This window comes from Octopus sinensis, linkage group LG6 (genome assembly GCF_006345805.1).
Source record: "Octopus sinensis linkage group LG6, ASM634580v1, whole genome shotgun sequence".
Classification (NCBI taxonomy): Eukaryota; Metazoa; Mollusca; class Cephalopoda; order Octopoda; family Octopodidae; genus Octopus; species Octopus sinensis.
Window position 1 is genome coordinate 7,610,748 of NC_043002.1, and position 7,500 is coordinate 7,618,247.

The 7,500-nt window shown below is 36.8% G+C and overlaps 1 protein-coding gene and 1 long non-coding RNA gene across 6 annotated transcripts in view; both read right to left on the reverse strand.

Moving 5' to 3' along the window:
- The window catches only part of LOC118763810, a 4,093-nt gene extending 1,749 nt beyond the window's left edge, over window positions 1-2,344 (reverse strand). Inside the window, exon 1 of the long non-coding RNA XR_004999558.1 lies at window positions 2,333-2,344. This is a non-coding gene — a long non-coding RNA (uncharacterized LOC118763810). The remainder of the gene's footprint in view (window positions 1-2,332) is intronic.
- Window positions 1-7,500, reverse strand: part of LOC115213424 (paired box protein Pax-5-like) — a 548,017-nt gene that overhangs the window by 426,966 nt on the left and 113,551 nt on the right. The window lies entirely within an intron of this gene.

The following is a 7,500-nucleotide window of genomic DNA, read 5'->3' on the forward strand; positions in this document are numbered from 1 at the left end:
TTATGGTAAACACCTGTGAAGCTATGAACACCTTAATAACAATAATAATAATAATAATAATAATAATAATAATAACAAATTAAAAATGGATGAATAAAAAAGCAAAAAATATCAACAAACAAACAAAAGATGCACAAATATACATTCAAATCAGGCAAACACTGAAGTGGTTAAATCTTACTCTATAGACTACTTCACATTGAGTTCGAGAGGGGGAAAAGGGAGCCTTGTGGAAGACTAATATTTAAGCCACCCCCGTCACGTAGATCACCCCCCTTGCTATTCTTATCCCTACGTTCGTCACGACTACTGCTACGAGGAGACTACTTACCTTCCAATAGCTATAACAACGGATTAATCGCTTGTACTATTATATTAAACTATTGTCGTTATTCTTGTTTTTATTGGTCTTATTATTCAGAAATTCCAGGCCTTGTGCCTATAGTAGAAAGGATTATCATCATCATCATCATCATCATCATCATTATTATTATTATTATCATCATTATTATTATTATTATTATTATTATTATTTTTTTTTTTTTTTTCTTCTTTCAAATTTTCTTCCATTTCTTGCCGAGTGTCTTCCCGACTCCTAGGGCAAAGAAACTCATAGTGTATATTGGTAGGCCATTAAACCAAACTCAGTAGTTCGTTAATTTTTTTTTTTTTTTTTAAGTTAAATTAAAATGCATAAGCAGCAACAGTTCTCACATCGACAATGCTCTTCTCAATACGTGTGATGTACCAGTTAAGACAATCTTTTGCACTTCTTGCAGGGATGGTAAGCCAGGGATCATTCTCATATAATTTTCGGTCCCTTCTTGATCATTCCTAGTGCTCCTACGATCACTGGTATTGTAACCGCCTTGAGATGCCACATTTTCTCAATTTCAATGAGCAGGTCTTTATATTTTCTGAGCTTGTCAAACTCTTTCGCTGAGATATTATGATCACAGGGGATGCTCATGTCGATCAATAAGCAACTTTATTGTTTTGTCTTTCACAACAATATCTGGTTTATTGGCCTTGATGGTTCGGTCTGTATGTACTGGAAAGTCCCACAGAATGGTTACATTTTCTCCTTCAGTTACAGCCTCAGGGTGGTGATTATACCACTTGTCGGCAGTTTTGATATTGTAATGCCGACTTATTAGCCAGTGGAGATATTGGCCAACTCTGTCATGTCTTAATTTATACTCCACTGGTGCTAAGACTTTACATCCAGAGATTAGGTGGTCCACTGTTTCAATCATGTCGTTGCAGAATCGGCATTTTGGGTCTGCTCCATTTTTCATCACATTGGCCTGGTAGTTCCGGGTTGATAGGCTTTGGTCTTGAGCAGCCAGGATGAAACCTTCGCTCTCTGCTTTTAGCCCTGAGCTCCGCAGCCACTGATGGGTTTGCTTCTGGTCAACATCAGCTTGTTTGCTGCGGGTCACATATTTGCCGAGCAGAGGTTTCTCCTCCCACCTATCAGCCAATTATTATTATTATTATTATTATTATTATTATTATTATTATATTATTATTATTATTATTATCATTATTATTATTATCCTCATCATTATTATTATTATTATCATCATCATTATTATTATTACTATTATTATTATGATTATTATTATTATCATCATCATTATTATTATTACTATTATTATTATTATTATTATTATTATTATTATTATTATTATTATTATTATTGTTATTTGTTATAAGTAGCATTGTTATTGTTATTATTCCGCTAATCTGATTACTGGATTATTTTCCAAGAGAGACAGAGAGTAAAGGAACACGGCTTTGCTCCTTGATCGGTCCTTAACTACTTATGTCAACATGTCCAGAGCTCGGCTTCTTTTACAAACACAGAAAGTGAGACGTTTTCACAAGATATTCGATCTGCTTATTTAAGGGGACTGGAGGAGGAGGAGGTGGAGGGAGTGAAGGGACGAGTGAGAGAAGTGCCTTTTGCTTTTGAATTTCGTTCTTTCTTCACAGTTTTATATAAATATTTCTTTATTTACTTTTGCTATTCAATGGAGATTAAAAGAGACTTTAGACGTATGTATAAAAACGACAAATAAAAAAGGGAAAAGAAAGAATACTCAAAGAATGGTCGTATAAAATGTTATAAAATACAAAAGAAAAAAATGATGTAGGTGACGCTGACGACGGCTATGACGGCGATGGCGACGACGGGGGAGGAGGCTGACAACGTTTACAAAGATGGAACGGTGATGACTATAATTATGACGACAGCGATGGTGATATCGACGACGAAGAGACGAGGGTGTGGAAGAAGGGCCAGGTCCATTATGAAGTAAACAGATACTTGTGCAGGAGGAATTAAATACTCCAAGGTACTTTTTGTTCGACGCAACAATTTCATTCGGCCGACAATCGCCGATAAACGCACTGTATGTGTGTATGTATGTATGTATGTATGTATGTATGTATGTATGTATGTATGTATGTATGTATGTATGTATGTATGTGTGTATGTATGTGTGTACGTGTACATGTATGTATGTATGTATGTATGTATGTATGTACGTATGCTTGTATATATGTATGTATGGGTGTGCACGTGTGTATGTATGTATGTATGTGTATGTATGTATGTATATATGTGTATATGTATGTATGTATGTATGTGTATATGTATGTATGTATGTATGAATGTATGTGTATATGTATGTATGTATGTATGTACGTATGCTTGTATATATGTATGTATGGGTGTGCACGTGTGTATGTATGTATGTATGTATGTGTATATGTATGTATGTATATATGTGTATATGTGTGTATGTATGTATGTATGTATGTGTGTATGTATGTATGTATATATATGTGTGGAGTGTAAACTTCAGAAGAGACCAAGAGACCAGGATGACTCAAAAACATTTTAAAAAAAACGCTACAATCAAGAAGAAAACGAATCCCAACAACCTTTTTCTGTGCACAAATTGTGACAGACCATTCCTTCCTTATGCTGGACTCCTTAGCAAACTCATGAAACTACTCTTCCTATCTATCTGTGCATACCTTAACTGCCATTAACTCCCAATTCTATTCTGATCCGGGACGGAAGTACCTGCCTGGCTCCCATCTATACGTTAAACAGATTTCCCAAGGGTAGAGGATGTTTCCATTATTTTTTGACAAAGCCGTGGGGAAGATAAATCTTCTAAAAAAAAAACACTCCGGCATAAAACTTGCAGTCAAGGCATAACTACAGATTTCTGCGCCCCCGACTTTGGATGATGATAACTTTCAGAAAAATGGATATTTTTAATGAAATTTTCTACGAATATGTGTTATATCATGTAAATTCCGAATAGACAAACTCATGGGGTAGGGTTAGAATCTTAGGACGGGTGAATTGGGGTATTTCGGAAAATTCACCCGTGTCCACTTCAATTCGTCTTAACTTTCAAGAAAAGGCATATCTTTTCACGAAATTCTCAACAAATATACCGAGGACTACGTAGATTCCGAGGACATGGGAATTTTTTTTGGGGGGGGGACAATTGGGGGTTATTTTTGAAAACTGCTCCCCACTCGGGGATGTTTCGGAACAAGTCGTCCTTATTTGTTTCGATTTGTGCGTTTGTGCATCCGTAGATTTCTACTGAAGCAACAAACAGCAAATAAGGAAAATGAAGCCTCATCAGAAAACTCGTTATGCTTAAAGTAACAGCTAAAGCTCTAGTACATAGAAATATGTTATTAAGACGACTTATCTGTTGCATAAGAATTTTTTTTCACTTTAAATAAATTCCCAGGTAAAAGTTTCTAAAAGAAAGGCAGAAGACACCAGCAGCAAAAATGCACACACTGTTGAATATACAAGTGTAAAGTATATAATTTGTTACATAATCTCTATAATAAACATGATGTTGAATGGAATAAATTTGCCGTTTGAACTTTTTTAATTACACATATATGTGTGTGTTTGCGCGCGAGCGTGTGGTAGAAATCTACGGATGCACGAACGCACAAAACGAGTGGTGAACGGTTCTCAAAAATAACTCCCCCCCCCCCAATTGTTTTCCTCACAAATTCCTATGTCCTCTACAAAAGACAGACAAAAAACACTACCTAGTAATATCAAAATGTTTAACAAGTGTTGAAACAGGGAATAAAAGCATTTACTTGGGCGAGGAGGTTTTAGTTAGGAATGCGGTCCAGAATATACCAGTGCCTAGTGGTTGTACCGTCCCAGATATGTGAGCTTATTTGTAGACGTAATTCTTAGAGCAGTGAACTCCATAAAATTGGGATATCCCTAACAAGAATGAAAGATTTGGTACGTTGTTCGATCGGTGAATTTCAAACATGACGAAGCTGGAAGTTGATCTCGATTTCGATTATTGCATGTACACAGTCACTTCCCACCCGTATCTTGCATTGTCTCGTGGCCAAAACATTAATATATTATTATGCAAATAACCCTTTCTATTATAGGCACAGGGCCTGAAATTTTGGAGGAGGCGGCTAGTTGATTACTTCGACTCCAGTGCTCAGTTGGTACTTATTTCATTAACTCCAAAAGGTTGAAAGGCAAAGTCGACCTCAGCGGAATTTGAACTCCGAACGTAGCGACAGACGAAATGCCGCAATACATTGTGTGCAGCGTGCTGTCGATTCTTCCACCTCACCGAACTTTATCATTTTGCAAACAATGATTTCAAATTTTGGCAGAAGGGGAAGGGGAAGCCGATATCGTTGACCCCAGTGCTCTACTGGTACTTATTCTATCTACTCCGAGAGGATGAAAGGCAAAGTCGACCTTGATAGCACATGAACACAGAACGTAAAGCCGGAAGACATGCCGCAAAGCATTTTGTCCGGAGTCATAACAATTCTGCAAATTTGCGCCTTTTATTTTACAAATAATGCTTTCTTCTACAGGCACAAGGCCTGGAATTTTATGGGAATGGGCTAGTTGATTACATCAACCCCATTTCTCACTTTGTACGTATTTAATCGACCCTGAAAGGATGAAAAGTGAAAGCCGACCTCGGCAGAATTTGAACTCAGAAGGTAAAGACATATGGAATGTCGTTATTTTGTCCGGCGTGCTAACGATTCTGCCATCTCGCCTTATTATTATTGTTGTTGTTATTGTATTATTATTATTATTATTATTATTATTATTATTATTATTATTATTATTATTATTATTATTATTATTATTATTATTATTATTATTGAGCTGTGCATGCCATCAAAGTGACACTGGGGTGAAATATACGAAGCCCAGTATACTCATCATGACTACCCATCTGATACGGGTACACCAGGCACATGCATCACAACCATATGTGCGCAACATGGTGATCTCATATCGAGATTAACAGCGCATGACCTAGCAGGTGGGGCCCAGTTAGAATTTTCTTCTGGCCGAGTAGCCCATCCCGCTCAAAAGGTCCCTGAATAAGGGTCGTCTAAGTATGTTGAACGAAACACCCATGTTTCCAAAGGTGAATTATTCAAACTCCAAAGAATCCCTCTCAACACATGGCTATGATGCTCACCCACTACTTCTGCTCGTGGTCAGAGATGCACATATCGTCAGCCACTAAGGGACATGCTCAACTGGTTAAGGTCAAACAACTAACAAGCAAATCTGTGGTACTGAGCAGAATATTTGTTGTAGCCCATCTTACTATTATTATTCTCTACTCCCCTTTTGACCAGGCTCCCGTGGCTTTTATGGGTTTTTCCATGAGTAACATTTCGAAGCGCCTCCCCCTATTGAGAGTTTTAATTGTTACTTATATTTCGTTGTTATCCTGCTTTTGTACACGGACTTTTTTTCAAACGGACAAAACCCTTTGTAACTTTCGTCCTGTGTTTTATCCCTTTATATTTAAACTGATTTTTGTTAGCCCTTGTGACCAATAAACGAATTAATGATTATCATTATTATTATTATTATTATTATTATTATTATTCAGTAGTTTTATATTTTATAGCGTGCTTTCACTTCACTACCGAGCGCAGCTCTGTGTGCCTTGGGTATGTGCTGTGATTTGTTGTGATGCTCTGATGGTTATTGTATGGAAAGTGTTCTGCGTAGGATGTGTGCAGTGCCTAGTAGTGCAATTTTCTGTATGTTATATGTGTTTGTAAGTCCTGGTGTTTTTGCTATGTATTTGTCTGAATATTTTTTTATCATGCCTAATGCACCTACTATGATAGGAATTGTTTGTTTTTAGATTCCACATTCTGGTTACCTCCATTTCCAGGTCTTTTATTATTATTATTATTCTTAATATTATTATTATCATTATTATTATTGCTGTTGTTGTTGTTGTTGTTGTTGTAAATAATAAAAATGCAAATTAAAAGCGATTTGTGAAACTATGTAAATCAAGGCAAGTCAGAAACTGATACCGTTTGCGGCTTTACAGATTGTATTGAGAAAAAACAGAAAAGGAAAGGAAAAACTACGCGACGACAAATGCACATGTGTGCACGAAATTATAATTATGCATCTCGCACTTAATTATTTTAATTAATTAATAGAGAGAAGAATTAACAGTAACATTTGCTAAACACACATATTCTCACATACACACAAACGCATCCAGATATATAGATAGATAGGTTTCTTTATTGCCCACAAGGGGCTAAACACAGAGAGGACAAACAAGGACAGACTTAGGTATTAAGTCGATTATATCGACCCCAGTGCGTAACTGGTACTTATTTAATCGACCCTGAAAGGATGAAAGGCAAAGTCGACCTCGGCGGAATTTCAACTCAGAACGTAGCGGCAGACGAAATACCTATTTCTTTACTACCCACAAGGGGCTAAACACAGAGAGGACAAACACGGACAGACAAACGGATTAAGCGATTACATCGACCCCAGTGCGTAACTGGTACTTTATTTATCGATCCCGAATGGGTGAAAAGCAAAGTCGACCTCGGCGAAATTTGAACTCAGAACGTAACGGCAGACGAAATACGGCTACGCATTTCGACCGGCGCGCTAACGATTCTGCCAGCTCGCCGCCTTAGATAGATAAATAGATAGATAGATAGATACATAATACATACATTTGTTATATATTTATGCAAACATGTATACACACATTGTTCTATACGCTATACGGCGTATATATATGTGTATGTATGTGTACTGACATATATTCATATATTTATATAATTATCCATTTTGTAACAATCGTAGCTCAAATGTTCTCTTCGTTTACGTCCAAAGGGAGGCAACAATAAACGTTACCTTGGTTGGAGATATATTTAAACAAGTAGGTGAGACGAAGTGGTGTGGAATGGCGAGGTAGTAGTTATCATTTAGTGTCGATCCACTACACTAGCTATTCAGTTACAGTATTCGGTCAGGTGTGTAAATCAATCTTACCAAACAAGCTCACAGAGATCAGCATATTTTCGAGTCACTTTAGCAAGAAAATATTTCTAATCGTAAAAGTTTACTGTTTGGGACGAGAATAGTCATCTGCGTTT